Consider the following 18,343-nt stretch of genomic DNA (forward strand, 5'->3'; position numbering starts at 1 on the left):
CACATTTCTCAAACACTTATTCTGGGAGCTTGTAAAAAGCAGTCTCTTCAACAACTGGGTCTTCTGAGCTCAGCAAAAAGTGCCAGGTTCGAGGATACCCAGAATTCTCCCTCATCTTTCACTTTGAACTGAGCTGGCCTGCTGCAAATATTGTTTCAATATCACATCATGACACTTTATTCTAGTACTTAGCTTGATGCCTTCTGCAGAGCAAGCACTCAGTAAATATTTGTTGATTACACCAACAGAATTATTTTATTTTTAAAAAACACTGACACAATCTGCAATATGAATCTTCTTTCTCACGGGAGCTATGTTTAGTTATTTTTAGGATATCCCTGCAGAAATGCACAAAAAGAGGGAGAAAAGAAAAAGAGGAAAAGGAAGAAGAGTAGAAGAGAGAGAGAAGATAAGAGCTAATTTTTAGGCACCTGAAGAAGAAGAAGAAGAAGAAAAAAAAGACTATTGAAGACAAGGTGTTAGAAATGAGGCACGATGGCTCTGAGATCAAAAATGGCACCATATTGCAAGAAGGAGAGAGAGACCCAAATTAACATCCTTTCCTTGCAAATGGTTCTGTCCTATAGCAGAGTATACTAAAGAATACTGCTTAGAAGTCCTAACAGAGCTAGATCTTGCCATCATTAGAGATTGCCTCAACAATTTCCAAGCCCTGAGATTTACCCTTTACAATTTTCTATTTTAGGACCTAAGGGGCAGGTAGGAGAACTTTCACTTTTTACTTTATCCCTTTTCTTATTCCTTTATTTATTTATTACAGTGGGTAGGTACCAATATAGTACTTAAAAACTAACTATCTCCCTTCAGAACTAGAAGAGATCTTGAAAATAATTAATTTCAGCGGTCTTCTTTGTTGGAGAGAAAACCATGGGCTTACAAGAGATCAAGCTGAGTCTGGGATGCAGGCTTCCTAACTTGGGGGCCAGTGTTCATTCAGCTTCCTGGATCACATCAACAGTCTCAGAGCACTGGGTGGCAGAGGCCAAGGAGGAGCGACAAAGTGTGATGAGTTTATTCTGGCTAGAGTGGATCCTGATCCCCTAATAGTGAATCATCTACAATTTTACAACATGACCACCAGAAAGCATATACATATAATGTCCCAAAGTCAAGAGCAATCTGAAGAAAAATTTCTTCCCACAATTTATGAATTATTTCTCATAACAGTAGGGCGGCTACACTGGAAACCATGAGCTAGGTTCCAGGTAATTGGTGCATAAGAACTAAATAAGACAAGGATAAATTTATGTGATAGAGCTAACAATGGGACAACTGAGCATTTCTTAAAATGTGGCCGGGCACAGTGGCTCATGCCTATAATCCCAGCACTTTGGGAGGCCAAGACAGGTGGATCACTGAAGGTCAGGAGTCCGAGACCAGCCTGGACAACATGTTAAAACCCTGTCTCTAATAAAAATACAAAAATTAGCTGGGTGTGGTGGCGTGTACCTGTAATTTCAGCTACTTGGAAGGCTGAGGCAGGAGAATCACTTGAACCTGGGAGGTGGAGGTTGCAGTGAGCAAAGACTGCACCACTACCCCCAAGCCTGGGTGACAGAACGAGACCATTTTTTTAAAAAGGTGTCAGACAGTCCAAGAGAACACAATGCATGCCAGGGTTCTGGTTCCCCTAGCTTCCCTGTCCCCTTCGCTAGAAATTAACATCAAACCACAGAAAATGCCTCAGTAACTACTTCTTCAGCTCATCTCCAGTCTCGGGGCCCCAGTATATAGTGGCAGTTCAGGGTATCTCCTTCTGTTTTTCAGACACTTCAACTGTTCCAAAGACCTGGGCAAAATCTCCCTTTTTTAAACCATGTGGAGAATCTTCTTTCCTATTGTCATTAGTTGAGTATAAAATCAAAAGCAGAGACTCTCTTTAACCAGTACAGCCTCTTTTCCAGAGAATGCCAAGGAGACGCTAACCCAGTTTGGTCCTGAGCTGGTTTCCATCTCCATGATTCATGCCATTAATGTCATCCTCAGCAAAGAGAGGATCTGGTGGCCTGCTACTCTCAGCTTCTTACTCTGGGAGGGAAGTAGGAAGTGGTAAGGATAATTCCTTGGATTTACTTCATCAATGACTCTGTAATAAGTAATAAGGGTAGAATACATTACAATTCACAAAATAATTCCACAAACATTATCTCACTTGCTTTTAATAACAACATTGGAAGAATGAACAACTCATTCCAGTGAGGAATTTAAGACTCAGAGGTTAAGTAAAGCTGAATATGGGAAAGATTAGGCAATTTGCCCACCTCAGGACTTGAACTTTGGTGGGCAGGCTTTAGCTCTAAAGTTCTTCTAAACCAAAGCTGTGTCAACATTAAAGCTGGGACTGGACTTCCAATCTGAGGACCCAGAAGAGTCAGCATATCCTACTTAACTTCTAAGGGTAGGGTGACGGGGTATGATTTCTTTATTTTGAACTATAATTTATATGGTGTCTCCTAGAAGTTTATGGCCCATACAGGTATCTTCCACTGTTGCGGGAAGTCAAGGACCCCGAACAGAGGGACTGGCTGGAGCCTCGGCAGAGGAACATAAATTGTGAAGATTTCATTTTAATATGGACATTTATCAGTTCCCAAACAATACTTTTATAATTTCTTACACTTGGCTTACTTTAATCTCTTAATCCTGTTATCTTCATAAGCTGAGGATGTACGTCAGGAGCACTGTGATAATTGTGTTAACGGTACAAATTGATTGTAAAACGTGTGTTTGAACAATATGAAATTAGTACATCTTGAAAAAGAACAGAATAACAGTGATTTTTAGGGAACAAGGGAAGACAACCATAAGGTCTGACTGCCTGCGGGGTTGGGCAAAAAGAGCCATATTTTTCTCTTTGCAGAGAGCCTATAAATGGACGTGCGAGTAGGGAAGATATCACTGAATTCTCTTCCTAGCAAGGAATATTAATATTAATGCCCTGGGAAAGGAATGCATTCCTAGGGGGAGGTCTATAAATGGCCGCTCTGGGAATGTCTGTCCTATGCGGTTGAGATAAGAACTGAGATATGCCCTGGTCTCTGGCAGTACCCTCAGACTTTCTAGGGTGGGGAAAAACTCTGCCCTGATAAATTTGTGGTCAGACCGGTTCTCTACTCTCGAACCCTGTTTTCTGTTGTTTAAGATGTTTATCAAGACAATACGTGCACTGCTGAACATAGACCCTTATCAGTAGTTCTGCTTTTGCCCTTTGCCTTGTGCTCAGTAGTTCTGCTTTTGCCCTTTGTCCTGTTCCCTCAGAAGCATGTGATCTTTGTTAGATCCTTATTAGTAGTTCTGCTTTTTGCCCTTTGAAGCATGTGATCTTTGTACCTACTCCCTGTTTTTACACCCTCTCCCCTTTTGAAATCCTTAATAAAAAACTTGCTGGTTTGAGGCTCAGGTGGGCATCACGGTCCTACCAATATGTGATGTCACCCCCAGCAGCCCAGCTATAAAATTCCTCTCTTTGTACTCTTTCTCTTTATTTCTCAGCCGGCCAACACTTTTGAAAGATAGAAAGAATCTACATTGAAATATTGGGGGCGGGTTCCCCTGATATTCCACTAAGAAACTATTTCAATATGGTTTTATTATGCTGACTAATTATTACAAGTTGATCAGTCTTCTTCTGCTGATATTGTTTGAGTGGAATAATTCTGCATAGAATGTTCAAATTTTTGTTTTTTGCTTAATAGATATAACCTTTTATATATATAATATATACCTGAATAGGCATTCATTTAGATCTCCCTCATTCTTCTAAAATCCTGCCTAATATTCTACCAAATGGATGTACCACAATGCTTTTAATCAATCTCCTACTGATAGAAATTTAAGTTATTTCAAATTTTTCATTCTTATAAAAAAATCAAAATATTTATTTCAACAACCAAATAACAAACAATATATCAAATCACTATTTGACGTCAGGCATGGTGGCTTATGCCTGTAATCCCAGCACTTTGGGAGACCAAGGCAGACAGATCACCTGAGGTGAGGAGTTCGAGACCAGCCTAACCAACATGGCAAAACCCTGTCTCTGCTAAAAGTACAGAAAGTTAGCCGGGCATGGTGGCGCATGCCTGTGGTCCCAGCTACTCAGGAGGCTGAGGCATGAGACTCTCTTAAACCCAAGAGGCGGAGGTTACAGTGAGCCAAGATCATGCCACTGCATTCCAGTGTGGGTGACAGAGCGAGACTCTGTCTCAAACAAAACAAAACAAAACAAAACAAAACAAAACAAAACAAAAGTCACTCTTTGTGATAAAGTCTGAAATATTCTGTTTTGGCTGAATGTAAAAACTTAAAACTATAAAGCAGAGGTGCTGTGGGCTCTGTCAAAGTCAGTTTTATCACAGGAAACCGTTGTCTTTTGTGGATTTCTTTGATAGAAACTGCTTTTTTTGGCATTTCACTTCTTTTATAGAAAAAATGCTATTCTGTTGGGACTGAATGATGCTATATCTTGACACAGAAAAGTTATTTATACATAAATTACAGTAACTTTACCCATGTTAATGAAGCTGTCATCCTCTTGTGTGATTTACTGCAATCTTGTAATAGAAAAGTTTCATTTCCTTGACACCTGGGTGGTAATGGGACCGATAATTCCATGCTGCAAATGTTTCCTCCTCTCTTCTACCAGAGGTGTGTTAAAATCTAGAGTGCATTTTTAGGTCAGAGTAATTCTGATACCAGTCTCCAGGGCCCAGAGCACCAGCGCAGACACACACAGGTGTGCGCACCCACACAGTCACATCCATTACCCAGAAAACCCAGCAAGGCCTCCTCTTTCTTCAAGAGATTTATAGTTCTCAGGATATAGGCCTGTACTTGTTCTGCAACTGAGTTTGAGAATAGCAACATATACGTAATGAGAAAGAATAACAGAAGGCATTAAAAAATGACTGGGAATTAAAGTTGGAAAAGGCAGTTTAACAAAGAGTTCAGATTTCAGTTTAAAGTTTAACAATACTGTTTAAGGATGGGTGCAGTGACTCACACCTGTAATCCCAGCACTTTGGGACACCGAGGCAGGAGGATCACTTGAGGTGAGGAGTTTGAGACTAGTCTGGCCAACATGGTGAAACCCGGTCTCTACTAAAAATAGAAAAATTAGCTGGGTGTGGTGGCCTGTAATCCCAGCTACTCGGGAGACTGAGGCACGAGAATCACTTGAATCCAGAAGGCAGAGGTTGCCTTAAGCCAAGATAGCACCACTGCACTCCAGCCTGGGGGATGGAGTGAGACTCTGTCTCAAAAAGTAATAATAATAAAATAAAAAATAAAGTTTAACAATACTGTTTAAGAAAGAGCTACTTCAGAAGGTAATAGATAAGAAGAAACATATAGGTAATTGAAGACAGCCTATCACAATCAATTTTTCTCTCTAGATCTTACCAAAATTGTAATATCAGTAATAATACCAATAGAAAGAAAATTAAAGGAGATGAGAAAAAGGGTTTTCATAAGCTACTACAATGTAAAGATCTTTTCATAAATAGCTTCTTACAACTACAGACTTTTTAAAAAACCTTCATCCTGGCTGGGCACTGTGGCTCACACCTGTAATCTCGGCACTCTGGGAGGCCGAGGCGGGGGGATCATTTGAGGTCAGAAGTTAGAGACTAGCTTGGCGGACATGGCTTAATCCCATCTCTACCAAAAATAGCCAGGCGTAGTGGTGTGTGCCTGTAATCCCAGCTACTTGGGAGGCTGAGGCAGGAGAATCACTTGAACCCAGGAGGTGGAAGTTGCAGTGAGCTGAGATTGTGCCACTGCACTCCAGCCTGGGCGACAGAGTGAGACGCCATCTCAAAAAATAAAAATAAAAATAAAAATAAAATACCTTCATCCTAACACATCCTAACACGTCTGCTCCTTTAATATTTTCATTGATAATATGCTTTCGTAAAATTCTCACCAGCATTTTTGAGGTGCAATATTCATTTAGCTAAGCTAATGGTTTCACCTCAAAGATGCAAAGTTCTGGCTGGACCTAGTATGATCAGCACACTCACACTTTCTGATGTGCGTATGGTACCACTGCCTTTTCTGTCTGTCAGTACAATGGTCTCTGCTGTAGAGAAGACAGAACAGCAGATGAAGGTGTGCCTGGACAAGCAATCACAGGTTCCATCCCAGAGGTAGCTGGTGGGTGGCGCTGTTAGTCCACAGGACCTATATTCCTTTTCTGCTTGTCACTCATTCAGGCACTGCTGACCACCACTCACTAACCTGGCATTCACTGAATGCCTAACATGTGCCTTGGGTGGTAGGTATTACGTTCCAGAAATACACAGACAACCAAAACTTGGTCAGCACACTGTTAGGCACCTGACAGCAAGGATCCTGACATAATGAACACTAATGTGGGGAGTCCTGTGCCTTTTCCAGGGATAAGCCTCCATTTAGCACAGCTATCTGCCAAATGACTTCCTTGCTGAGCTTCAAAGCCTCCCGTAATGAAGCTTTAAACAGCATGAGATGCTGTAACAAAAGAGACATCACTACACTGAATGTGAAGTTGGTATTTCCTATTTCCCAGCAATGTTACTTCATAGGATTTCTATTACATTCAGCTTTCTAGAATTTCACAGCATGTTCTTTCATTCAACAATAGTGAGCTTCTGCGCTGCACCCAACACAGTGCCAGGTCCTATGAGTATCATTAGGAATATTATAGATTCTGCCCCAAAGGAGCTCCACAGATCACCTTTAGTTGGAAATAAGGCTCAATGTAGACAGTAACAACCATGCTGCACAGATATCATGAATGTGCTAGTCTCCCAAGATGGCCTCATCAATTCCTCCCTTCCCTGATTGCATTTGCTGCTTCTTCCTTCCAGAAGTAAGTCTATTTCCCCTCCTCTTGAATCTAGGCTGGCTTTGTGTTTTGCTCTGACCAGCAGAATGCTGCAGAGGTGACACTGTGTCTGTTTTAAGTGTGGCCCATAAGTGGCCTGAAACTTCTGCTTTTGCTCTTTAGGAATCTGCCTCTTGGGACCAGGCTGCCACACTGTAAGGAAGTCCAGAGCTGGCGTGAGAGGCTGCACGGAGGCGAACTGAGCGTCCCACTGAGCTACCAGCCGAATGCAGCCACAGGAGTGACCCCAGCAGATGCCACATGGAATGGAAGAACAACCCAGTCAAGGCACTGGATCTCGAGGAACTACAAAAGTTGTTTTAAGGCACTATTTTGCGGGTGTCTTATTACATATGAGAATATCCACTGACATGATGTGTTAGTCACACTGTTGGAGGAGAATATGAGAAATATCCATGGATCAGTTCCCCTAAGTGAACCCTCTAATATTCCTGAGGCAAAAAAAAATCTACTGTTAGCAGAATTCAATACAGCTTACCTCTCCTGTGGAAACCTTTGTTTTAGCCTCACACATCCTTGGAGAAAAAAAGAATTCAACTTTACAGAAAAATAGTAAAATAGGAGAACTCTTCTTAACTTTCGTGCTCATTAAAGTGAAAATTAATTAAGAAGACATCTGAGGTGTTTTTTTTTTTGGAGACAAGGTGTCATTTTGTCACCCAGGCTGGAGTGGTGGTGTGATCACATCCCACTGCAGCCTCGAACTCCTGGGCTCAAGTGATCCTCCCACCTCAGCCTCCAGAACAGCTGGCACTACAGGCATTGCACCACCACACCAGGCTATTTTTGTTGTTGTTTTTGGTAGAGATGGGGTCTCCCTGTGTTGCCCAGGCTGGTCTCAAACTCCCAGGCTCAAGCAGTCCTCCCACCTTGACCTCCCAAAATGCAGGAATTACAGCCATGAGCCACCACACGCTTGGCCAACATCTGAGTTAAAACTTTTTTTTTTTTTTTTTTTGAGACAAGGTTTTGCTCAGTTGCTGAGGATGGAGTGCAGTGGTGCAAACACGGCTAACTGCAGCTTCAAACTCCTGGGCTCAAGCAATCATCCCGCCTCACCCTCCCAAGTAGCTGGGACCACAGGCACGTGCTACTATATTTGGCTAATTTTTAAAATTTCTGTAGAGATGGGATCTTGCCATGTTGTCCAAGCTGGTCTTAACTCCTGGGTTCAAGTGATCCTTCCATTTCAGCCTCCCAAAGTGCTGCAATTAGAGCCATGAGCTACCACACCTGACCAAGAGCTAACCATTAAATACATATTCCTGGTTTCAATTCCAAATTATATGAAATGAATCAACTATATTTTATTTAGAAGGTCAGATAATATATTACAAACAGTGAATGTAGATTTTATGTATTTACTACGTGTTAGGAATAGTTTTAAATCCTGATTTCTTTTTCTCGGGTTTAACTGGAAGCAAGAGCACGCCACATCATGCTGATAGTTGATATGGTGGAGCTGATGAGAAGGAACAGGGGTTTGAGGTTAAAGAGAGAAGAACGAGAGAGGCAACAGAAATGGGAAAATTCAATTTTTATTTTATTTTATTTTTTTGAGACAGAGTCTCGATCTGTCACCCAGGCTGGAATGCAGTGGCGCGATCTCGGCTCACTGCAACCTCCACCTCCCAGGTTCTAGGCGATTCTCTTGCCTCAGCCTCCCGAGTAGCTGGGATTACAGGTATATGGCACCACACCAGCCGATTTTTGTATTTTTAGTAGAGATGGGGTTTCACCATATTGGCCAGGCTGGTCTCGAACTCCTGAACTCAGGTGATCCACCCACCTCGGCCTCCAAGTGCTGGGATTACGGGCATGAGCCACCGCGCCTGGCCCAATTTTTAAATTTTTTAACAGTATCTGTAGTGTGACTTCAATAGTAAAATCACTTACCAATAAGTAAAACATTCCTAAATCCCTCCTGTGTTCTTTCCCTGCATTATCTCCTAAGCACGGGCAATATTTTCATTTAACAAAGCAAACACCACAGAAAATAATCATGCAAACTCTCCTGGGAAGGAAGAGGGACTGCTGCTTTCTTACTAGTTATTGCAATCAGTGTTTACAGCATGCCTTTATACGACCAATACGCCTTACAGTCGCTCATTAGTTACTCTTTCCAAATTCCTGGAGAAGTAGGTCAGCATTATCATCTTTGGGATTACTTTAGGGAGGAGGAAGCTGACCATCCCTGTGAAGATAACTTAGCCACAATTGTGCTGGGTGGAAGTTGACCACCCCTGTGAAGATAACTTAGCCACAATCGTGCTGGGATAACAGGAGTGGCTGCTTCAGAACAGAGCCTTGGGTGCCACCAGGTTGCTCCTCCAACACATCATCAAGCAGGACTCCACCACCAGCATGGATTTACAAGACTCCCCTCATCCCTCCCTAAACATACAGGATGTACATTTGGAACAAGTTTGTATCTTCAAATTTGTAAAATACACCATCACAGGTCATCCTTTAATGTTTTGCATCGAAAAGGTGGTTTTTATTTTCCTTTCTCTGTTTCAAAAATGCATTACAGCTTACAAAGTAACATCCTGGTGAGGCTGCATTTCCTGAGAGTAATGACTAATAAAGGCTTTGGGCAAAGCCCCGCCTGCAACTCCTCTAGCCAGCATTATTAACAACAAGGGCACAGCTTTTCAAGAGGCCCCGCTACTTCCATCATAAATGCTAACAGGTGCTCCTTTTATCTGGGGATCCTCAAGCACCTTACAGATACTACTCATTAAGTCTCATGAGGCCTCTAGGAGACAGACCCAGTGAGACACATAAAAGGGAATCCTGTCACTCATCAAAGACAGAAAACAGCAACCAGCTCATATACTTGATAGAGCAACAACAATTTTACTGAAGGAAACATTAGAAACATTGCCTAGAAATCTCTAACCTAGATGCTTTCTTCTGAGTCTCATTCACTCATTGGCAAAATGAGAATAATAACACTAGTTCAGCCAACTTCATGAGGTTAGAGAGTGCAGATCAAATGAAGGCGGCAGAGGGAAAGGGGCTGAGTAAACTCTGATGTCCATACAGATAAAAGGCATTATTTCCATGATCTAAATCAAACCGAGATTTGAGGCAGAAAATGCCATCTCTAAATCTTGTGCCCAATACAGGGAGTCTTTTTTCCAAACAGCTTGGGCATTATTTATACAAATGCAAATTCTATTTCTATGTCTATGATCACATTCCTATAGGGTACAGGAGAAGATAAAGGAAGAGAAAAGCAAAATGAGAGTCAAAGCACATAGACACAATTATCCTTGATTGTAATGTTTGCATATATTCAACATTCAAAACATTTTTTCATCTGCCTGGAAAACATTCATGATAGAAGAAATAGAACTGTACAGACTCTGCAATGGATTATGTCGCTTTATTCAGATTTGTTTTCTTTTTTTTTTTTTAACTCCAGTTACAAAAATTACAGCTTTAAAAGTTTCACTGAAATTCCCATAAAACTGCAGGAATTCAACTGCCAACTGGATTTGCTGCTGCAGGAGATAATCCACTTTGGTTCAGAGGTGGCCCCTTTTGCTTGAAAGGAAACCAGGGTCTTCCTGAAACTGTCATGGGCTATCTAAACCACACCAGCCCTTAGAACTTACACTCCCAATTTCTAAATTCCCAAGTGTCTCCCTTCAAAAACGAGAAAGGGGGCACCTCCATGTATTTAAAGAGGTCGATTAATTTTATCTCCCGAGGTCTAAGTAAACAAACAAACAAACAAAAACCCTGGCAATTTGCTTTAAAACATACAGAGTACTTTCCCAAGGAGTTGACAATGTGGTGAGAAACAATCAGAAGCCAGAACTCAAAAGAACAGAGGGGCAAGTTGTTGCGTTACTAGAGTAGATTGGTAGCCAAGTTTTCGTTTCATTTAGAAACTTTATAAAGAAGTTTCCATGAACATGAAAGTTATGACAGTCATCTGTCACAGTCAGTAACCGATCCACCTTTCTTAGGATTGAGGAATTCTCCATTGTGAGTGTCTGAGAGAGGCATGGTTTGTCTCTCATTATAGAAGGAGAACAAGAGAGAAGCTGGCTTCTCTCTCCCCTTGCCTTGTTAGGAATATAAATGGAAACTACATTAGCCAATCAGATGCAGCATTTCAATGTCCAGCCAAAGCACTGCCCAACATCCAGTGTATCTCGGCTGTCTGGACACGGCTCAGGCAGCAGCTCCAGCCCAGTTCTAACCATTATGTCTATACTGCGAACTGTCCAATATTCCTTAATAACTTCTTTTTCTGGTTAAGTTAACCGTTTCCATTGCTTTCTGCAAAGAGCCCACACTGGACTAATCATGGGCTAAAGAGGCAACCCTTTCTAACGCTAGTACTGCCTGGATCCTGAGCAATTGTCCACGGGCAGTTCATTTTATAGATATAAGAAGCAGGAGGATGCAAGAGGAAAGTGATTTAGCAAAAGTCATTTAACGAGTCATTTAGCCCCAGATTTAAAACTGCCAGGCACGGTGGCTTGTGCCTGTAATCCCAGCACTTTGGGAGGCCGAGGTGGGTGGATCACTTGAGGTCAGGAGTTCGAGACCAGCCTCGCCAACATGGTGAAACCCCGTCTTTACTAAAAATACAAAAATTAGCTGGGCGTGGTGGTGGGTCCCTGTAATCCCCAAGTAGCTGGCTGAGGCAGGGAATCACTTGCACCTGGGAGGTGGAGGTTGCAGTGAGCTGAGATTGTACCACTGCACTCCAGCCTGGGCAACAGAGACCCTGTTTCAAAAACACAAAAAGAAGGAAGGAAAAAGGACAGTGAGCAGGGGGATGTGGGTGGCTTGAGGAGACTGGGGGAAAAAAAGGGCTTTGAATTCTCAGCATGTTTACTTGACTTAAAGAAGCGGCCGGGCACGGTGGCTCACACCTGTAATCCCAGCAATTTGGGAGGCCGAGGCGGGCGGATCACGAGGTCAGGAGATCGAGACCATCCTGGCTAACACGGTGAAACCCCATCTCTACTAAAAAAAAAAAAAAATACAAAAAATTAGCCGGGCATGGTGGCAGGCGCCTGTAGTCCCAGCTACTCGGGAGGCTGAGGCAGGAGAATGGTGTGAACCCGGGAGGTGGAGCTGGCATTAAGCCAAGATCGTGCCACTGCACTCCAGCTGGGGTGACAGAGCGAGACTCTGTCTCAAAAAAAAAAAAAGAAGCAACACGGAGTATAAAGATGACCCAACTTTCCACCCATCCCCAAAGCGTGACTGGAATAACACTCTCTGAATCAGCACTTGCTGCATGGAGCACCACATCGAGAACAATTCCAAAGCTGCATCTTGGCTCAGTGGGAATGAGTTCACCAATCAATTAGTGCTATGGGTCTAGTAAGACTGAGAAGGAAAACACAGAGACATGTATTCACCATCGTTGATATACTGGGAATAACTCCCAGACTAAGAGTTAAAATAGGTGTGTTCTGGCCTTAGCTCTGTCTGGCTAGTAGACTCTTGGATTAGAGGAATTCGTATCACGTGGGAGCATGCTAGAACCGGAGAATTTCCTTAGATATACTGAATCACAATCTGCATTTTAAGAAAATAACTGGGTGATTCATATAGCCAACTCTAAAATTGCCTGATTTGGGAAAATTCCCTTCTCTGTCCCCACTGTACTAGGGAAATATTTACTGACTGCCCACCATATGTATGGTGCTGGGCCAGGACTATTAGAATATACAAGGAACTGACCAATCTGGTCTAGAGTTCACATACAATTAAGAGATTTACTTTATATGTCATCAGCTACCCTCCAGAGTAGTACTCAAGGGGTTTTATTTTTGGCTGCTATAAAAGCCAACGGGAACAATGCTAAATGAATGGGAATCCCTTTGGATTGCACTGCTAACAAAACCTAAAAGAAAATGACCTGTTTACACCTTTATGCTACATCTTTCCAAACCTTCTGAGTACAAAAGCAATCAGCAGTTGCCTGTAATTACTGTGTCATGTGGATACTACTGACCTCACATTGTCCTCCTTGGTTACATCGTCGTGCGACTTCAGAGAAAAATAATTATCACTACAGGCCAAAACAGGTAAACAGGAAATTCAGAGGAACAGTGCTTTCTACACTACAGCAGATCTGGAGGGCAGAAAAGCAAGAGGAAGGAGAAATCTGGTCTAGTATAGTTTGGAAAGGCATAAAACCTAACCAAGTTTTATAAAGATTAGGCAAACGAGCATCACTTTATTCCCCATATTGGAGTCTGCCAGTTCAAAAGGAATCTTATATTCTAGATGAGTTAGTAGTAGTGTATATAGGCAAATGCCTCTTGAAATGTATACATGAATGATACAATTTTGATATGTAATGGGCTCCCTGTAGAATGCCCCAAACCCTGCAGCCTATTTCTCTAACAACCTAAAACTCACAGGTATGTGTTCTGTTAAGTTTGGCTCTAAAATGACTTTTATTATAAATTTAGTGACATGTTTCCATGGAGAAAAAAAATTCCAAAACATAGAACTGTAATTTTTTAGGTAAAAAGAAACCATAATAATGCTATCCCAATCCCAATCCCGCAGATTCTAAAGTGGGTATCTTTAGGCTGGAAATGGGAATGCATTTGAAGTGCTTTCATAAATATGGTGTCACTGTCCCTCACCTGGATTATATTCTATGGCTTTCCTCATATGACAGGAAAAGGCTCTAAGATCTATGACAACAGGAGCTGTGTCTCTCTTATTCATCTCTCTTTTTACAGCATTTAGTATGGTCTCTGGCACACACATAATTGTTGAAGAATGAGTGAATCAATGCAACCACCTCAAAAAAAAAAAAAAACCTTTACGGTTATTACAGGAGGAAATTTGGCAGCATATTTCAAAGATAAAGCAGAAGTACATGGAGAAAAGTATCTTGCTCTCAAAAAGCCTACAGAGAAAGAGTGCCATCACCTCACAGCACTTCTAAGCCTTTTGCAGTTATGGAAGCCATATGACCCCAGGTTTATGAGAACAGATCTGAAGTAGTTTTGACATAAAAACAAGAAATTGGCCAGGTGTGGTGGCTCATACCTGTAATCCTAGCACCTTGGGAAGCAAAGGTAGGGGGATCACTTGAGCTCAGGAATTCAAGACTAGCCTAAGTAACACAGGGATACCCTGTCTCTACAAAAAAAAAAAAAAAAAAAAAAAAGAAAGAAAGAAAGAAAGAAAAAAAAAGAAAATTAGCCATGTGTGGTGGCACACACCTATAGTCCCAGCTACTCTGGAGGCTGAGGTGGGAGGATCACTTGAGCCCAGGAGGTTGAGGCTGCGGTGAACCAAGATTGTGCCACTGCACTCCAGTCTGGGCAACAGAGGGAGACCTCGTCTCGAAAACAAATGACCAAACAAAAAAACAAGAAATTGTTTTCATCCCTCATATCCTGCAATAGCCGTTTCGCATGTTATCTCTTTTGGCTTCTCAATTTTAAAGTTAAGGAAACCAAGACCCAAAGGGTTAAGCACTTTGCCTGTAGTCTAAAATCAAGTCCACAGAAGAGACCGCACTTGGCCTAAGATCTGCTAGCCGCTAGCATGGTGATGTGTATGCCCTAAGAATTGTGATCTTCGTAAAGAACATAAAGCCTATAATCAAAGTAAAATCCCAATGCAAGTGTCATGGGGAACTTTGATATTATTCTCTAGATCATTTGAGTCGTAGACTTCTTTGCTTCTCTATCCTTCCTCTCCTCTTGTATTCAAAATATTTTAGACAGATGTATTGGCCCTGAAATGGATCTAAGCTGACCATTGCTTTACAGCCTATAATCCTAGGGATTAAAACTCGGGTGAGTTCCTTTTAAGACAGACCAGGTAAAAACCCCAGAGAGGGCCTCTTCCATGTCCATCTAACTGATTGCTCTTCAGATAAATTTCTCCCACTTTTTAAAAAAGCCATTTTTTCTTTCAGGCTGAATCACTAATGCAGGGGAGTCATGGCTAGAAGTGGGATGCAGCAGAGGTGCCCAAGAACTGAATCCACAAAAAGTCATTAATTGCCAAAATTACTGAGCAAATTCAAATGACCCAAATGCATTCGCTCATAAGGGCAATTTGCTTCTAGGAAATCGGAAGGAGAGAGGGGTCACTGAAGCCAAAGCCACATAGAAGATGACAAACAGGATAAGGAAAAGCAAGAAGGCAGACAGTTCAACTCTGTCAGCATCAAAGATTCCGACCCAACAAAAACGCTTATATAAAAGGCTTTGCCTATAAACATGTTTATTTACCTTCTATTTGGATGGATTTCTAAATTTTCCTGGAGAGTCCAGGTTATTGAAAATAACTGCACTGCCAGTGTCTCCTGGTTTAAAGGTCTGCTAAAAATTCTACAAAAAAACTAGCAACAAAAGCCTTGAATGTCTCAACATATTTCATCCGTCTCATCTCAGAGGTTTCACCAACACCCAAATGTCCAGCTGTTTACATGTGCAATTTATGACTCCTTCAGTGTGTCGTCCTCTTTTGGGTTCTCTGCTGTGTGGGATAGGCACAGTAATAACTGTCCCCTACATAAGAAAACCATTTGTTTAAAATATCACACAGGATAAAGGCAGAGTTACAAACACTGCAAGTCTGTCAATTCCACTCACTGATTTTTCTTGGCTTTCCCCAGCCGGCTATCATCTTTCATGAAGTGCCAACTAGCAACAAAAATACTGACTTGTGTTACATCAAAAAGGTTTTTTGGAAAAAAAAAAAGAAAAAAGGCAAAAACTCACTGTCTTAGTCTTTTTACACTGCATAGGCCTTGTTTTATTTCAGAGTATTTCATCCAATGGCCCATCTCTGTTCCCACAAACACCTTATTAAGTATTATTTTGGCTTCTTTAAGCTAGATTTTTAAAACTCATGTCCCTAGAAGAAGTGGTCCCTCTGGGGAAAAAAAAAAAATCACAATTTCTCCTTGTGATAAATGACTATTACATTCACTGCATTTAACAAACACATCATGTCAGTAGTCTAGCTGAGGGGAAAATCACAAATTAGGTAAGCTGTAGTCCTTATCTCAAGGGATTCAGACTCTCAAAAGAGAAGATGGGCACAGGGGTACTGTCACTTAAAATAATAATCTTAGTCATAACAGCAAAAATAATAACACATTGTGAGACAGTAACATACCACCCAATCTGCTTACAAAATAGAAAGATACTTCTGCCTTTAATCAGATCCATTTACAGGTAGGGCTGACTTTGTTTGCCTGTGACCCATACGGTGACACTGGAGCCCTGTCTTCTCAGAAGGGTGCCATGCTTCGTTTAATGCTCTGCTGTGTCTTGAAATCCTGAACAATTTTTGAACAAAGGGTCCACATTTTAATTTTGTGCTAGATCCTGTAAATTGGTAGTTGGTCCTGCTTGCAGGCTAAAACCTGCAAACCTTAATCTCATTGGCTTAGGAACACCTTCCTTTCATATTAGCTCCCATGGTTAAATGAGAAACCTTGGAGGCAGAATAGTGAATGTTATTCGTCCAGTACAGCCTCCAGTTGAGATGGCAACTTCCTCCTTATTGAACAGGCCTGCTGTGAATGATACTGTTGATCTTCACTGGATGGCATACCCCTTATCATACATATCTTAGACCTTTGGAGTTGATAGAGAACATCTAGGCCAATGGACTCATTTTGCAGGTGAAGAGCCAGGACATTTGGGTGACTCACCAGAGAATGAACAGTTAGTTCCTGACAAAGAGGGTAAAACCAAGGCCATTGCTCTTTCAACCACTAGAAATTCTATTTGAATGAGCCTGATGAACTAGGGCGGGAGTCTGTCTGTCCAGCCTATTACCTTAAGTAGGCACCTGTCCACAGTGCCTGGCATGTAACAAATATTTGGTTGAATGCAGGCATGTACATATGCACGAGCAAATACAAAAGGTAATAAAACAACAAATTATGTCCCACTAGGCACAGAATCTTAAACTTTTTATTACTAGTTTCCTTAACAAGCTTCAAACTTTCTCAAAATCTTCAATAGTTTTTATCTTTCAAGGAAAGAATGCTGTTCTGAAAACAATACTAAACAGAGAATGCAAAATAATTACGATAATGATAATCACAGCAATAACATTTACCTGGAACATAGCAATTGAAGGAGGCTGAGAGATCTTGCTTGCAACTGGTTCAGATATCACATCTAATATCTGGATGTGGTATCTGAAGCAATGACTGGAAAAGTGTATGTGCAAAGCCTGTGGGGTCTCTTGACATGTCAGTCAATATTTAAAAAAAAAAAAAGATGAAACCACTACACTACAGAGTAGGATTTTTTTACTTTTAGAGAAAAGTAAAATTAAAATCATTTCCTTACGGAGCAAGTACTTATGACACCGATGAAAACGGGCATGAAAAAGCCAAGGACCTTGAGTTCTGTGCCCACTAAAACAAACAACCCAAAAGCCCACGGCCAAATAGAAAACAGAAATAATTGAGCCCAGGTTGATTAAATAGCTTCCCAGATAGTGGATCATTTGCATTAAGTCTGAATCCTTTCTCATCCTTAGTTTCTTCAATTGGGGTGATAATGAAGACACACATCTCCTAAGTTGCTGGAAAGAGCAAGTGAGTTCATACATGTACAGTGCATGGAAGAGTGCTATATATACAGTAAGTACTCAATAAGTATTTTCTGTCTACGGGCTAAGCCTGACCAAGCAGTGCCTGCAACACTGAGCTCAAGGAAGAAATACTCCAAGGAAGGTAAAGAAACGCACAAGTAGTAGAGAAACTAACATGAGCTCAAAAAAGATGAAAAGATGATCCACAGGCAGAAGGCTAAATCACAGGAAGTGTCAGCTCTGAGTGCTTCCCTCCTCCTCCTCACTCTGGCACAAATATGATACGAGCACTTCCTCCATGCTCTTCAATGTGAAAGACATCAGAGACACAACAGAAAACAAAAGACATCATCCGTCCATTGCCATGCTCACAGACTAGCCAGAAAGGCAGTTATTAGACATGGAGTAGGAACTTAATATTTTTGAATGAATGAACCAATGAAAATTAGTGCCCTCCTCCTCCAAAATCAAAGAATCATAAGCAGGCTCAATAGATTTTTCTAGTAAGTCATCATGACACATTCCCCATTACTGCTTCTATTAGGGACATAGGGGATGAGACTGAAGGAGTATGCCAAAGGTGAAGATCTTCCCAGAAATTCCTAACTATAAAGATTTCACAGCCGGATTAACATGCTTCTCTCAGCATGGATATCTATCTGTATATGGGTATGTATCTCAATACGGGCATCTATCTGTAATGTGTCTCATAGAAAAGTGTAAGAGCAGCCAGGCGTGGTGCCTCACACCTGTAATCGCAGCACTTTGGGAGGCCGAGGCAGGCGTATCACCTGAGGTCAGGAGTTTGAGACCACCCTGGCCAACATAGTGAAACCCCATCTCTACTAAAAATACAAAAAT

At 41.5% G+C, this 18,343-nt stretch overlaps 1 protein-coding gene and 1 long non-coding RNA gene across 3 annotated transcripts in view; one reads left to right on the forward strand and one right to left on the reverse strand.

The window, feature by feature from the left end:
• The window catches only part of EXT1 (exostosin glycosyltransferase 1), a 314,157-nt gene that overhangs the window by 114,587 nt on the left and 181,227 nt on the right, over nucleotides 1-18,343 (reverse strand). The gene's annotated exons all lie outside the window — the stretch shown is intronic.
• Nucleotides 2,295-7,518, forward strand: LOC134759117 (uncharacterized). The gene is made up of 2 exons (XR_010135033.1): nucleotides 2,295-2,432; nucleotides 7,010-7,518. It is a non-coding gene; the product is annotated as an uncharacterized lncRNA (long non-coding RNA).

This window comes from Gorilla gorilla, chromosome 7 (assembly GCF_029281585.2).
Source record: "Gorilla gorilla gorilla isolate KB3781 chromosome 7, NHGRI_mGorGor1-v2.1_pri, whole genome shotgun sequence".
In the NCBI taxonomy this organism is placed as follows: domain Eukaryota; kingdom Metazoa; phylum Chordata; class Mammalia; order Primates; family Hominidae; genus Gorilla; species Gorilla gorilla.